This window comes from Lolium rigidum, chromosome 3 (assembly GCF_022539505.1).
Source record: "Lolium rigidum isolate FL_2022 chromosome 3, APGP_CSIRO_Lrig_0.1, whole genome shotgun sequence".
NCBI lineage: Eukaryota > Viridiplantae > Streptophyta > Magnoliopsida > Poales > Poaceae > Lolium > Lolium rigidum.
In genome coordinates this window covers 398089907-398107505 of record NC_061510.1, presented here as the reverse complement: position 1 = coordinate 398107505, position 17599 = coordinate 398089907, and positions in this window count along the sequence as shown.

The following is a 17599-nucleotide window of genomic DNA, read 5'->3' as shown; positions in this document are numbered from 1 at the left end:
CCTCCTCGTGGCCCCACTTCGTTAGGTCTTCGGTCTTCCGGAAGCTTCGTGCAAAAATAGGACCCCGGGCGAAAGTTTCGTCCAATTCCGAGAATATTTCTTTACTAGGATTTCTGAAACCAAAAACAGCGAGAAAACAAAGAATCGGCTCTTCGGCATCTTGTTAATAGGTTAGTTCCGTAAAATGCATAAATATGACATATAATGTGCATAAAACATGTAGGTATCATCAATAAAGTAGCATGGAACATAAGAAATTATCGATACGTTGGAGACGTATCAGTACGTCGTGTGCCTAATCTCGCTCCCGGAATCTCCATCGCCGCTCTCTCCCGAAACCCAAGTCTACAATACGTAGGCATTGGCGAGGTGACCCCTCATCACCCACCCCATAGGCCGGCGCGCCAGGAGGTGGGGCCGCGCCGCCTGGTGGGGTGGCCACCTCGTGGCCCCTCTTCGTCTCCTCTTCGGTGTTCTGGAAGACTCCGTGGAAAATAGGGCCGTGAGCTTTTGTTTCGTCCAGTTTCGAGAATATTCGTAAACTAACTTTTCTGAAATCAAAAACAGCAGAAAACAGGAACTGACACTGCAGCTTCTTGTTAATAGGTTAGTCTCGGAAAATGCATAAAAACATTATAAAGTATGACTAAAACATGTTGGTATTGTCATAAAACTAGCATGGAACATAAGAAATTATAGATACGTTGGAGACGTATCAAGCCAAGCTTAGTTCCTACTCGCCCTCGAGTAGGTAAACGATAAAAAGAATAATTTCTGAAGTGACATGCTACCAACATAATCTTGATCAATACTATTGTAAAGCATATGAGATGAATGAAGTGACTCAAAGCAATAGTATACAGTTTGCTAACAAAAAGATAATGACTAAACAACTGAATCATATAGCAAAAACTTTTCATGAATAGTACTTTGAAGACAAGCATCAAAAAGTCTTGCATAAGAGTTAACTCATAAAGCAATAAATTCTTGACAAGAGGTTTTGAAGCAACACAAAGAAAGATTTAAGTTTCAGCAATTGCTTTCAACTTTCAACATGCATATCTCATGGATAATTGTCAACACAAAGTAATATAATAAGTGCAATAAGTAAGCATGTAAGAATCAACGCACACAGTTGACACAAGTGTTTGCTTCTAAGATAGAAAGAAGTAGGTAAACTGATTCAACATAAAGTCAAAGAAAGGCCCTTCGCAGAGGGAAGCAGGGATTACTCATGTGCTAGAGCTTTTTTATTTTGAAAACATAGAAACAAATGTGTCAACGGTAGTAATAATTCATATGGGTTATGCATAAAACTTCCTATAAGTTGCAAGCCTCATGCATCGAATACTAATAGTGCCCGCACCTTGTCCTAATTAGCGCGGATTTCCATGGATTATCATCGCATTACATATGTTTCAACCAAGTGTCACAAAGGGGTACCTCTATGCCACCTGTACAAAGGTCCAAGGAGATAAATCACATTTGATTTCTCGATTTTGATAGATCTCAACTTGAGGACATCCATACCGGGACAACATAGAAAACAGATAATGGACTCCTCTTTTATGCTTTAAGCATTCAACAACAAATAATATTCTCATAAGAGATTCTGAGGATTAATGTCCAAGCTGAAACTTCCACCATGATACATGGCTTTGGTTGGCGGCCCAATGTTTTCTCTAACAACATGCATACTCAAACCATTTAAACTCATGGCAAATCTCCCTTACTTCAGACAAGACGAACATGCATAGCAACTCACATGATATTCAACAAAGATGTGACAGGTTGATGGCGTCCCTAGAAACATGGTTACTGCTCAACAAGCAACTTATAAGAACTAAGATACATAAGCGACATATTCCTTACCACAATAGTTTTTTAGGCTACTTTCCCAAGAGCTATGTATTGTAAAAACAAGGAATGAATTTTTGAGAGGTTTTAAAGGTAGCACACAAGCAATTTACTTTGGAATGGCAGAAAAATACCACATAGTAGGTAGTTATGATGGACACAAATGGCATAGGTTTTGGCTCAAGGTTTTGGATGCACGAGAAGCATTCCCTCTCAGTACAAGGCTTTGGCTAGCAAGGTTGTTTGAAGCAAACACAAGTATAAACCGGTACAGCAAAATTTACACAAGAACATATTGCAAGCATTATAAGACTCTACACTGTCTTCCTTGTTGCTCAAACACTTTTACCAGAAAATATCTAGACCTTAGAGACCAATCATGCAACCCAAATTTCAACAAGCTCTACGGTAGTTCTCCACTAATAGATTTAAACTACATGATGCAAGAGCTTAAACATGATCTACTTGAGAGCTCAAAATAGTTGCCAAGTATCAAATTATTCAAGACAATATGAAGCATTTTCTGTTTCCAACCAAATAACAATAAGTATAAGTGCTGCGGCTTTCAGCTTTCGCCATGAACATGAAAGTAAAACGAAGAACACAAGTGTTTAAATAAAAAAGCGGAGCGTGTCTCTCTCCAACACAAGGATTGCTAGGATCCGAATTTATTCAAACACAAACAAAAATAAAAGCAAACAGACGCTCCAAGTAAAGCGCATAAGATGTGACGGAATTAAAATATAGTTTCACTAGAGGTGACCTGATAAGTTTTGATGAAGAAGGGGATGCCTTGGGCATCCCCAAGCTTAGACGCTTGAGTCTTCTTGAAATATGCATGGATGAACCACGGGGGCATCCCCAAGCTTAGACTTTTCACTCTTCTTGATCATATTATATCCTCCTCCTCTCTTGATACTTGAAAACTTCCTCCACACCAAACTCAAAACAATCTCATTAGAGGGCTAGTTCATAATCAAAAATTCACATGTTCAGCAAGGACACAGTCATTCCCAACACTTCTGGACATTACCCAAGGCTACTGAAATTTAATGGAGCAAAGAAATCTACTCAAACACAGTAAAAGAGGCAATGCGAAATAAAAGGTAGAATCTGTCAAAACAGAACAGTCCGTAAAGACAAATTTTTTCGAGAAACTTAACTTGCTCAGATGGAAAAGCTCCAATTGAATGAAAGTTGCGTACATATCTGAGGATTACGCATGAATTTTTTCAGAACTTTTAGATTCTTCTACAGAGAGAAAAACGCAAATTCGTGACAGCTAAAAATCTGTTTCTGCGCAGAAATCCAAATCTAGTATCAAATTTCTATCAAAGACTTTACTTGGCACAACAATACAAGAAAATAAAGATACAAAGGTATTGCTATAGTAGTAACAAGCACCTTGACTCAAATATAAAACAAAAGTTGCAGAAATAAAATAATGGGTTGTCTCCTATAAGAGCTTTTCTTTAACGCCTTTCAGCTAGGCGCAGAAAGTGCAAATCAAGTAATATCAAGAGAAGAAGCATCAACATCATAATTTGTTCTAATAATAGAATCAAAAGGCATTTTCATTCTCTTTCTAGGGAAGTGTTCCATACCTTTCTTAAGAGGGAATTGATCTTAATATTTCCTTCTTTCATATCAATAATAGCACCAACAGTTCGAAAAAGGGTCTTCTAAAACAATAGGACAAGATGCATTGCATTCAATATCCAAGACAAAAAAATCAATGGGGACAAGGTTATTGTTAACCGTAATGTGAACATTCTCAATTCTCCCCAAAGGTCTCTTTATAGAATTATCAGCGAGATTAACATCCAAATAACAACATTTCAAAGGTGGCAAGTCAAGCATATCATAGAGTGTGAGAAACATATGTTGCATTATAGGATTAAGATTAACAAATCTAGCTTCCAACATGTGCACTAAAGAGGCAGTAGCAATTTCATAATTAGGAGCAAGTTCTACCAAGGATCTATCTTCAAAATCTTCAACCTTACTAACATGAGTGAAAAATTCTTCTATATTATCTCTTCCAATGATAGACCCACTCCCTACCGATATATCTTTCAAAGTGAACTTAGGGAGAAGCATGATGAAATAAACAAAGGTAAACTGATAAATAAAGTAAATGCGAGTACCTAATTTTTGTGTGTTTTTGACATAATGAAATCAAACAAAACAAAAATTAAAATAAAGCAAGACAATAAACAAAGTAAAGAGATTGGGTGTGACAGACTCCCCTTGCAGCGTGTCTTGATCTTCCCGGCAACGGCGTCAGAAAAGTAGCTGCTGGCGTGTAGTTGATGTGGGAGTTAGAAATCCCTTGGGTGTAACGGCGCCAGAAAAGTAACTGCTTGTGACGGTAAAGCACACGTCCGTTGGGAACCCCAAGAGGAATGTATGATGAGTACAGCAGCGAGTTTTCCCTCAGTAAGAAACCAAGGTTATCGAACCAGTAGGAGATGAAGGCCACGTGAAGGTTGTTGGTGAAGGAGTGTAGTGCGGCGCAACACCAGTGATTCCGGCGCCAACGTGGAACCTGCCCAACACAATCAAACTACTTTGCCCCAACTCAACAGTGAGGTTGTCAATCTCACCGGCATGCCGAAAACAAAGGATTAAACGTATGGTGTGGAGAATTATGTTTGCTTGCAGAAAACAAAAGAGTACAATGATTGCAGTAGGTTGTATTTCAGATGTAAAAGAATGGACCGGGGTCCACAGTTCACTAGTGGTGTCTCTCCAATAAGATAAATAGCATGTTGGGTGAACAAATTACAGTTGGGCAATTGACAAATAGAGAAGCATATACATATCATGATGACTACTATGATATTTACTTAGGGCATTACAACAAAGAACATAGACCACCATCCAGCATGCATCTATGCCTAAAAAGTCCACCTTCAGGTTAGCATCCGCACCCCTTCCAGTATTAAGTTGCAAACAACAGACAATTACATTAAGTACTGTGCGTAATGTAAACAATACAAATATCCTTAGACAAAGCATTGATGTTTTATCCCTAGTGGCAACATCACATCCACAACCTTAGGGGCTGCTTTCACTCCCTCAGATTCAATATAGACATGAACCCACTATCTAGCATAAATACTCCCTCTTGGAGTCACAAGTATCAACTTGGCCAGAGCCTCTACTAGCAACGGAGAGCATGCAAGAACATAAATAACATATATGATAGATCAATAATAAACTTGACATAGTATTCCATATTCATCGGATCCCAACAAACACAACATGTAGCATTACAAATAGATGATCTTGATGATAGGAAGCTCACAAGATCTAAACATGATAGCACAAGAGGAGAAGACAACCATCTAGCTACTGCTATGGACCCTTAGTCCAAGGATGAACTACTCACGCATCAGTCCGGAGGCAGGCATGGTGATGTAGAGCCCTCCGGTGATGATTCCCCTCTCCGGCAGGGTGCCGGAGGCGATCTTCTGAACCCCCCGAGGTAGGGTTGACGGCGGCGGCGTCTCTGGAACTTTTCTCGTATCGTGGCTCTCGGTACTAGGGTTTTCGCGACGGAAGGAATAAATAGACGAAGGGGCAGCGTCGGGGGCGCCCGAGGGGCCCACCCCATAGACCGGCGTGCCAGGAGGTGGGGCCGCGCCGCCTGGTGGGGTGGCCACCTCGTGGCCCCTCTTCGTCTCCTCTTCGGTGTTCTGGAAGACTCCGTGGAAAATAGGGCCGTGGGCTTTTGTTTCGTCCAATTCCAAAAATATTCATAAACTAACTTTTCTGAAATAAAAAATAGCAGAAAACAGGAACTGGCATTGCGGCATCTTGTTATTAGGTTAGTCTCGGAAAATGCATAAAAACATTATAAAGTATGACTAAAATATGTTGGTATTGTCATAAAACTAGCATGAAACATAAGAAATTATAGATACGTTGGAGACGTATCAGGCGCCCACTAAGAAGAATGTCCCTCGTGGCTCGATCCTTAACAAAAAGATCAAAAGGGTGAAATTCACAAAACACATTATTATCATAAGTGAGTTTCAGAACTGAAAGAAGACTACGTGTCACAGAGGGAACTCTAAGCATATTACAGAGACGGAGATTCCTATCGGCATGTCTAGTAAGAAGGGATGCTTGACCAATATGAAAGATGCACATACCTGCCCCATTGGCGGTGTGGACCTTGTCGGAGCCGGTGTAGACATCGCGGGTGTGCAGCTTGCCCAGCTCGCTCGTCAGGTGATCAGTAGCCCCGGTGTCCATGTACCAGTGAGGATCAACATAAGTCTGAGTTTGCCCCTGTGATGGTGGAGGCGCAGGACGGTCAGCCATGGCAGCTTGACGGGCATTGTTACGAGTGTCCTTGCCATCATTGCCAAGACCGAGAAAACAGCGCTGAAAACGCCGATGACACTTGGCAGCTACATGACCCTCCTGGCCACACAGCTGATAGACGCGCTTAGAGCGTCCACCTCCGGAGTGATCAGGTGCAGGAGGCGGGGGCGCGGTCTTCCCAGAGGGAGAGTACGGCGCCGAAGGAGGGGGACGGGAGCCACCTCTGTTGGCGACATGGGCCGCAAAATCACCAAGATGGCCCCCAAGACGAGCCTCCACAAGCTGCTCAGTTTGCAGAAGGCGTTGGTAGAGCTCATGTGGCGGCATCGGGGAGGTGTTGGCACGTTCATTAACCACCTCCACCAGGCCATCATATTCTTCATCAAGGCCGTTGACGATGTAGGAGGTGAACTCGGCGTCGGTGATGGGCTGACCAATAGAGGCCAGCGTATCCGCAATAGCGCAGACCTGGTTGTAGTAGTCCGTTGCGGTCTTGTCGAGCTTCTGAGACTCGCCAAGTTGGCGATGGAGGACATTGGCACGACCCTGAGACTGAGCCGAGAACGTCGTCTCGAGGATGGTCCAGGCCTCATGAGAGGTCTTGGCGAAGACCACAAGGCCGGCGACGCCCGGCGAGAGGGACCCCTGGATGGAGGAGAGGTTAGCCTGGTCCTGAGCCGTCCAGACACGGTGAGCCGGGTTGATAACCAGACCGTGCACGCCATCAACAAGCGCAGGGGGACACAGAAGAGTGTCGTCGACGTAGCCGAGCAAGTAATGGCTCCGAATCAACGGAAGGACCTGTGCACGCCAGAAAATATAGTTATCCGGCGTTAGCTTGAGGGTAATATGATTCCCGAAGTGATATGGCGGCGGGAACGCCGTGGCGATGTCCATCGCAGGGGACGGTGCGGGCGTCGCAGGCGTCGCAATAGCCACGAAGGACACCGGTGCAGGGGCCGATGAAGTGGAGGCAGCGACGGCGGGGCCGAAGAAGTGGCGGCGTCAGAAGCCGCAGCATACGGCTGCATCTGCAGCCCAGACACGCCTGGCGGCAGCATGGCCGAGGACTGGGCGGAGAAGAGCGACCCGATCATGGTCGTTCTGATCTGGTGGGCGGGCTGGGCCGCGCGATTGATCGGTGCCTGAAGGAGGGCACCGACCGACGGCGGAAGCAGTCCCGCGGAGGTGAGGCCGGAGGAAGCCGGGGCTGACATGGCGGCGGCGGCGCCGAGGCGGAAGCGAAGAAGACGGCGGCGCTAGGTTTAGGATCGCACGCGGTAGTCTGATACCATGTAAAACACGTAACCTGTGTTGGTTTGGGAACCGGCACTTGTCCAATAGAAAGAGACCAATATATATATCAAGGGGTGTATACAAGTTACAACGTATAGGGATCAAAAACTGCTAATTCGTATAAAGCCATCGAGCCAGCCCAACCGGAAACTATAGCTGTGTGCATTATATGCACCGCAAGTAATCGACCCGGATCATTCAATACGACGGTATGAACACGAATATACAAGCTAGGCTACTATACATGTCTAACAAAATCGTTGCGACCGCGGCGCGGACATCGGAGTCCAGCCCGCGCGTGATAGTCAACAACCTGTACCAGATCGCTTGCATGCCACCGGGGTCTCGCCCGAGTGCAACGAACTGGCCAACCACGTGGCTTCCCTCCACAACCGCCGCCTCGCCGAAAAGCTCGCGGACACGGAGAGGGTTCTCGACCTCTGCCTTCACCAACATCCTCAAGAAATTTTGGATCCCTCTAATATCTCATATACACCTTCCTATATTGTTCCTCAGCACTAACTAATATCTTCAAAACTATTTCGCACATTTCGCAGTGGACTCCAGTAGTGTTGCCGGAAAAGCATAAGGAGGGAGAGGTGAGCGGGGATGCTGGAGCAGCTAAAGATGGCAGCAAGGGAATTTCAAGCAATTGCTGGTCCTCGGCGTGGCATTGGCTAGGTTTTTCTGGTAGAGGAAAGATTCCAGCAAGTGTTGGTGAGCTAGTGTAGTGTTTTGGGCACACAGCTAGAATTTATAGGTGATAGCATGGAAGCCATACTTTCGGCGTCTGCTATCTACCACTGTGTGGTAAGCTAGTGAAATGTTTGACATGACCATTTCAGCCAATTTGCTCCCTATTTTCTACGATGTTTATCTCGTCATGTCTACTGCATGTTTTACCAGATCATATCACAATTCTTAATTATTCAAAGGGAGGGGTGCCACTGTCATTGCGGATGATTCTCTTCATGGAAACTATGGCATGAGATTATTTCATAGCATACGTGTTGTCGGGTGATGGGTCATATAGTTTCCGAATGTGTAAATTTGGTTCTTATGCTTCATATAATACCTGGATCAATTGTAGCTTGAATTTTTTCAATAAATAATATATTTGTTACATATTTTTCAATTTTTTAAATCTCTCATGTTGAGCAATTTAACTCTAACTACACTCAATATTAGGTCACATTGCACTCATAGTCAAACTTCTCGGTCAGTCACCCATTCTCAGCTTTCACGAAAGAAATAACACCCTGTTGATAATACTACCATATCAATTCTATTAACCCCTATTCCTTGATGTCGCACCTCTTTATTTTTTTGAATTCCAAATAATTACTTATGTGAAATGAAAAAGTAATATTAATCTTGAATTCAAATTACAATAAAATAATTTATTTTTTGTCCTTTTCTATTTAATATGGAATAATTAATATCTTTAAACTGTAAATCAGAATTTGACAAATAATATGTCTAAATCTATCGGAAAGTGAGAGGAATCCAAATATGACATCTATATCATATTTTCAACCTAAAAATAATTTTTCCAAAAAATCATGAGCATTAGATCATGTACATGCAGTTCAAATCTGACCGACTTCCTACCGATTTGGTAGGAATTTATCTTTACGAGGGATGGACGAAAATGTTTAAGGTACCCTGTTGGGAAATTGTGCATGTAAAGTGGTATAGTATTTTATAAAAATGGGGTGGTACCATTGTGAATATTTTATTTGGTGGTTGCTTCACAAAACCCCCCAGTTTTGGGACTTGGAAAATGAAAAATAGCTTTTTGGTGCCTCAAAAAGGAAATCTTCCTCCCGCAACATTGTTCGTCATCTCAAGATGCACATGTGTACATAATATGAGCACATTATCACAAACTATGCCATAAATCTAGCCACAACATTTGTCGTTCATTCTGAAAGCCATGAAACATCGAACATGATAGCTCATTTCTGAGAAGGTTTTTTTTAGATATTTGCAATATTCAAAGTTGTATATGTTCCTTTCAACTATGTCAAATAATATGACACCACATGAAGGTGTTTCATTGTTTTGATCGGTTTTTATTTTCTTATGCACGTTTCAAACTATTGCCAATACGGCGGGCACGGAGATTCTTAGCTCGGGGCTGAGCATCTAAAATTGCAGTGAGTTTCTGATGAAATAGCATATTGTGAACCTAATTAGATCATGTACTTGTAGTTCAAATCTGACCAACTTCCTACCGATTTGGCAGGAATTTGTCTTTTTCATGAGGGATGTACGGAAATGTTTTAGATACACCGGTTGGGACATTGTGTATGTAAGGTGGTCTAGTATTTTTTTGAAATGAGGTGGTACCATTGTGAAACTTTCATTTGGTGGTTGCTTCACAAAACACCCCGTTTTTGAGACTCGGAAAATGGAAAATAGCTTTTGGGTGCGATGAAAATGAAAACTTCCTCTAGCAACATTGTTCTCCATCCCTAGATGCACATGTATGCACAATATGGGCACATTATCATAAACTATGCGATAATTCTAGCCATAACATTGATCGTTCGGCGTGAAAGCCATGAAACATCGCACATGATAGAGAATTGTTTTTTGAGATATTTGCAATATTTCATGTTTTTTATTTTTCCAAGATAGATCTTATTTTTCTGAAATTTTGATATATTATTTGTATTTTTCTGATTTATAATGATTTAGTTATGATTTTTTTTTTAAATTAATGTGGTAGCTGGCCTGGCCGGAACAGCCCCTGTGCCGACGGCCCCGACATTTAGCCATCGGCACAGACGATAGCCGTCGACACCTTGTGTGTTTCTTGTAGTGTCTCCGGGCACGACCACAACTGTGTCACCAACGACATCACCTCATGACCGTCGCCTCACCGAAAAGCTCGCGAACATGGAGAATGTCCTCGACCTATGCTCAGCCTTCACCAAGATCCTCAAGAAATTTTGGTTTCCTCTAATATCTCATAAACATCTATATTGTTCCTCATCACAAACAAATATCTTCAAAACTATTTCGCACATTTCGCAGTGGACTCTACCGTTGCCGAAAAAGCGTAAGGAGAGGTGGGCGGGGATGGTGGAGTGTTAGAATACACTGTATACCGTATTGTATAGAGTAAGGTTGTACCCGTAAAAACTTTTATACACTATATATACGCAACGATCCCTACTCTTCGATCTCTACCGATTCTATCATGGTATCAAGAGTGTGATGCCGCTGCCTCTTCTTTCGCTGTCGTCGCTGCACGTCCTAGCACGATGGCTTCCGGATCGATGGCATTTGTGTCATCTGTGATCTCGTCCTCTCTGATCGCCTCATTGGCTCCCTTGTTCCTGTTGTCCGCGACCACGGGGCGCCCGCCTCGACGTTGCCCATGTCGGCCTCGACGGCGCCCATGTCTGCGTCCGCGGTTGCGCCTGCCTCGGTGCCATCTGTGTCTGCGCCAGGGATCGTTCCGCCCCTCAAATCTAGCCTTGGCTCCGTCCCGCCCATGCCTACAATATACTCTGATGCGGTGCTCTCCGTGGCGCTGGGACGGACAGTTGGCCATGCCCCTACGATAGGTTTCACACCCTACATGGCCTAGGGGGCATTCGCTGCACAGGGCGCGTACACTGCCCCGAGCGAGTATACTACCCATGACAGTCCCTACTCCATGGCTCCTATGATTGGGTACTCCCTGACGATACCATATGGATTTCAGCCAAGCTCCGTCTTCTCCAACCAAGGGTTGCCCAGCGTCGTCACTATCGCGTCGGTTATCATCATCAAACTAACGAACGAAAACTACATGTTCTGTCCCGCATAAGTTGGTCCACTCCTTCGCAGTCATATACTTATGGGCTATGTCGATGGATGCATTGTTTGCCCTGATCCTCATGTCATGGTTACTCATGCCGGCGGCACACATCAGCAACCCAATCTAGCGTACCAGCATTGGACACAACAAGATCAAGCCATCCTCTCAGGGTTTGTCTCCTCCATAACTGAAGGCGTTCTCGGTAGGATCATGTTTGCGGGCACTTCCTGCGAGGCTTAGGAGACTCTCAGTGGAGCGTTCGCCTCTACATCTATCGCCATATCCTCCGCTATTTGACAGGAGGTGGCTAAGTTGAAGAAGGAAAGTAACACCATCAAAGTCTATTTCCATCAGATGAAAGCGCTCTTGGATTCCCTTACAGGCATTGGTATGCCTCTTCGAGCTAGACTAGGATTTCAACTCGTACATCCTATTCTTGGTGATGAACATGATGCTCTCTTTGAGGTAGTGACTGCACGCACCACCCCTATGCCAATTCGTGATGTGTTCGCCCAACTTCAGTTTATAGAACATCGCAAGTTGGCTAAGCGTCGCACTCGTGGTGGTACATCGCACTACCCTGCTGCTCACATGGCCGCTCATGCCACACCCTCGACCGCTGCTTTTGGAGCTGTTCCTGCGGGACAACAGCCGGCGCCATCATTCTCTAACCCTTCGCCCAAGACATCATCTCTTAATGCGCCCAAGTCAAACAACGGGCGTAGCAGTGTTGTCTGTCAACAGTGCGGGATCCCACGCCACACGACATCCAAGCGTTTCAAGCGCTTCAACTGTGATTTTTTGGACATAGGCAATGATGGCAAAAATACCGAGAAGCAAATTTTCATGGCAATGACAGCTCAAAGTCCTCACAACAGTTGATCATGCTTGGTACATGGACTCCGACGCGTTGCGCCATATCACTCATGAGTTGAAGAAGCTCACTACACATGAGCCCTACCACAACACCGACCATGTCCACACAACTAATGGAGCATGTATGCGCATTCATAATATTGGCCAGTATATTTTATCCACTCCCTCCTCTAGGTCTCTGGATCTAAACCGTGTTCTTCATGTTCCTAAAAAGCCACTTGTAACTTCTTATGTATGAGTGAACTTTCCCATGATAATAATATGCTTATTGAACTTCATTCTCATGATATTTTTGTAAATGACATGGACACGAGGCATCCTTACAGGTCGTTGCAGTAGAGGTCTCTATGAGATCAAAGAGCATGTCATCAAGCAAGCCCTTTTTAGTGTCAAGGTGTCCCGTGATATGTGGCACCGTCGTCTAGGACAACCAGCATTACAAGTCGTTCAACATGTTCTTCGTAGCCATGAGTTACCTTCTACACATGAGTCCAATAAAATTGAGTCAGTTGGTGATGCTTGTCAGCAAGGGAATACCCACTAGCTGCCTTTCTCCTTGTCTACTAGTGTAACAAAATTTTCTTTAGAGATTATTTATTCAGATGTATAAGGTCCTGTCCAAACGTCTGTTAGTGGGCATCATTTTTATGTGAGTTTTGCTGATGCTTACAATTGTTTCACTTGGCTCTATTTAGTTAACATAAATCTGATGTTTATGATGTGTTTCTCCAATTTTAAAAATATGGTGAGTGCACGCCTCCTAAATCACAAGATTATTCATTTTCAAACTGATTGGGTTGACGAGTATGAAAAGCTCCATCCCTTCTTTCATCATCTGGGTGTATCACACAGTGTGTCTTGTCCTCACACACACAAAAAATGGCACTGCAGAGTGTAAGCACCGTCACATTGCTGAAACCGGTCTTACCTTGCTTGCACATGCATCTCTTCCCTTATGCTATTGTAATGATGCCTTTGCTACAACTTGTTTCCTTATCAACAGGCTTCCAAGTCGCACCATTGATAGGAAAACTCTACTTCAGCGACTTCTTAATGGAACGCCTGACTATACCTTTTTTAAGGTCTTTGGGTGTGCTTGCCGGCCTCACCTTCGGTGCTATAATAATAATAAGCTTGCTTTTCGTTTGAAGAAGTGTGTGTTTTTGGGCTATAGTTCTCTCCATAAGGGGTACAAATGTCTCCATGTCCCGTCTAATCGAGTCTACATCTCAAGGGGCGTCATCTTTGACGAGATTTGTTTCCTTTTGTCAACATGCCGAACTTTCATACAATGCCACATGTTTCAGGGTCTTCTTTACTTTTAACTGACCAATTTATGGATGCTGCACATTCCTCGCCTTTGCTCGTTGACCATAGTGTAGGTACGGGACGTGTCGCTCGTTTGGAGGTGTTAACTCCAGAACCTGGCACTGGTCACGTCAATCAAGCTCCATCGATATTGCATGGCGTGTATGGTTCCTCCTTAGGGTTCCCGTTGCCGCATGGCTCTGCCTCAGGCTTTGTACCGAGTGAGCCGGCACTGGCCACGCACGGCTTCTCCGACTGTGCGCTGCGCCTCGGCATGTGTGCCTCTCGTGCGCATGGTATCCTCGCGTCTGTCGTCGCATGTGCGAGCAGCTGATTCCCGCGTTTATCCGGACGGGTGCACTGCAGGTCTCGGCTTGCCCATGTGCACTAGTGGTTCGCTCACGCCCGAAGGCACTGCTGGTTCGTTGATAACCTCCAAGTGCAGGGGATCACCGTAGTACAATTTGATAAGTATTTGAGTATCGAATCCACGAGGAGGTGAAGGTAAATTATCTATTCTCTAAAGCCCTATAACTCAATTATATGGCATTCTATGCAAAGCTTGGGACTATAGTGTGTGTGTGGTTGTTTTTTGTACTAACTAAAAAACTGTAACGTACTGCAAATAAATGCAGGAAGTAAAACTAGTGCAAGTAAAGTAAAGTTTGTGAGGTGAAGTGAAGTAAGGTGAAAGGTGAAATAACTCAAGCAAGTAAGTATTCAAGAAAATTGCTATTTTATTTGTGTGGTTGTCACAGTTAGTGAAGCTCAATATAGTCTTTTTAGTATTTCTTATAAGGAGGAGCCATGAATAGGTGCAGCCATATACATGAGCAAATACACCCCTAACGATTGATCCCACGACCAATTAAGAGCAAACAAGGGATTTAATAAGACATAAAGTCCAACCACCGCATTTAGATCCAAGGTCCCCATGATGATACCCCGTTGACTAACGGTGAATTAATACAACATATATCTCTAAGACTTGGGATCCGGTTTCTGCCAACTCCGGCTATCTGTCATCTTATCAACATACAACGGTGACAACCTTGTGCATCCCCCAACATATACAACAAGATCATCATAGAAGATAACATATACTTGTATGCAACCAACAAAAAATTATATCATAATTGTAAAGAACAAGTCACTACTCAAACATAGGCATAGAAGTAAAAAATATCATGGGAAAGTGATAGATTGCAATACACATCATTTTTAGTTAGAACACGATCTAACTTCTCATAAGTAGGAATTTCTCCTCTGTTTGCTCATGTATATTGATGACTAGAAAGAATGATCTCTTTTAGATCAAGGTTTTCAATGATAGCCTTGAATAGAAAAGCCCAACGAGCATTGAAGTTATATTTTTCTTGTTTTATTACTGTCTAATGATATTGAAATCTTCTCCTACCAACATAGGAAGAGTCTAAGAATAGTAGAGTCTCACTAACTCTGCTAGGGAGTATGCTTTGAGTGTATCTTGGGCCATCCCATACACCCCCTACAAGAATCCACTCAAATCCATCGATCCTAGATTCTACAAAATGCTTTACACATAAATCACCCATCTCCATTATTTGGATTGAGATGGTCTCCAAATCTTCTCTTTCTAAATAGCTGGCCCCATTTTGCTGGCCTGCTGTGAAGCCACGTCACCCCAATTTCTTCCACCACTCAAGCACACTTCCCTCGCTTTAGCTTAGGACCGACGTGGGCCGGAGCAGCAGATGGTTCACCGACATGGGCTGCTTTAGACTTGGCCTGGTTCGGAACGATATGGCTTGGGCTGTTGGCCCATTTCCTACCGCACCACGTTCTCCATGTTCGTTCTTCCTAGAAACAAACTCCTCTTTCGTCTTCCTCCACTATCCCGACGTCCCAGCTCCCAAATACTTTGCGGCGGCGACTTAATATTGCATGATAAATCCTAGCAATCAACCTCAAAAGATCAGAGTATTCAAAGAGTTAAAACTGATCAATGGAGTTCATCCGTCATGTTGTTTCCTCCGGCTTAAAAGGCACGCCATGGTGCCATCAGCCTCCACACCAATCACGGCAGCTTGCTGGCGCCGCCACCACGCCCAGCGGACTCCGCAATGGTACGTGCCCACTCCCCATCCTACTTCCTCTCCTTCCTCTTCTACAATGTACCTTCACAATCTGTCAGGTTGATCTCTGGCTCCGGATTCTGTCTACTCTTACCTCTAACCCTCCGGATTTCCGCTCAATTCTACACCTGCAAGATTTTGGCTGCTGCTACCTAGGCCCTCCGGATTTCTTGGGATTTCTTGCCTTCCTAGTCTGGTTGATGGATGTTAATTTCCGCCGTTGAGTTCTTGGTCTGCTGCTAATCATTGACACTGCACATGGCCTTCAATTGTACGATACTCTAATCTCCTCTTAAATTTTAATTTCCATTGATTGGCTGAGCGCCTGTACCTTCTATTTTCCTAATCATGATGTACTAATTTCTTGGTTACCCTCCATGAAAAGGATGTGCTCAAACATATTAGCTACAAACCACAACAATAGTAGCTGCTTCTTTTCAATTTGCAAAGATGGATAGCTCTCGAAACCTATATGTGCTGCCATCTGCATCAAGCACACAAGCCTCCACGTGCCCCAGATCTAGAGCTGCCCGCTTTTAGTTCCCTCGATTTTTCAATCCACAACATATGTTTGTCAATCTGGCGGGTGTCGCTCCGGATCAAAAGCTACTTGAGATTTTTCCCCTCCACTCGATGTGATTGCATGATGCATGCTCAAACCCCTTGATTGGTTGGATTTATTGGATTCTGTGTGCTGGTTGCTGTGACGCTAGGAGGAAGCAGCTCTATCATCAGTTCACTGCCTGCGAACGCTGGACAATCAGTACCTGCCTGAATTGCTACACAATCTCGCATCTCTTTTAATTTTTATTGGATGAGCACATACATCCTCTATTTTCATAATCTTGCTGGTCAAATGTATTTTTTTACCCTGGAGTCTTCCCTAAATTAGTTAGATACACTAGAATTTGCTCTCCGGGAATCGTCATCTTGGGCGTTTCCGGTGTGAAATAATGCGTTACTTTTCTGCTCTTTTTTGTTGAAGTTTTAGAAATTTTCATACTTTGTGCTAAGGCTATCTATGGATCCAAATTAAGCTACCATATATGCATGCTGATCCTTTTAAGCTGAATTTTATATGGTGCTCTTTATCCAATAAGCAATTTAAGTTACTGGTCTCTTATGAAGCTGGAGAAACCACTGCAGATCCATTGTTTCAAGGATTATTTGACTGACTGGTGTGTACTATGTACTTGATTTGATTCATATTCAGTTAGATTCAGTACGTCTTTTTGCTTGATAGTCACGAATCGGTCTCCTTGAACCTCTCCGTGGATGGTGTTTATTCAGAAAAGAGTGCTTATGAAAATCGGGTTTTTCGAAAAAATCATTCCCTGAACTTGCCAAAGTCTGGAGCATTACAGCTGAACCTAAAGTGTTATTGTTCCTCTGGCTGTTGTGTCTGAACCATCTTATGGACTTCTGGCAGGTTCCATGCAAGAAGACAGCCTCACAATGCCCATCGCTGCTTTTGTGATCAGGTGTTAGAATAGGATGTGCACCTGTTCTTTGGGTGCCCCTTTACGAAGTCGATTTGGCAGTTGTTTGCGGTCTCCCATCCTCACATTGTTCCCATTGCACTCAACTCAAATTCTATTGCCAGTTGGTAGCGGCAATGTCTAAAAAAGCGCAAGAAGCATCATAAAAAGGGACAGCTTTCAGCCACTATGTATGTTGTTTGGAATATATGGAAGATGTGTTCAACGACGAGAAGTTTCGCCGGCCAGGATTGCCCATCTGGTTCGAGATGATCTACTGGGTTAGGCTTTAGAGGAGTAGTAATTTCTCTACTATTTTCGTTATTTTTTTTTTGTCTTTGTTTGTCTCAGGCTGCTTAAGCCTTTGTACAGTTTTACCCCATCTATTATGCATTCCCGTGAAACAATGGTCTGTGTACTTAAATGTAGCTTTTCTTTCTTTGTGTTTGGTTGGCATAAACATAGATTCTATTTCGATGGTAATAGATAATAATTTACTGTTGCTTTTCACATATTTCTCT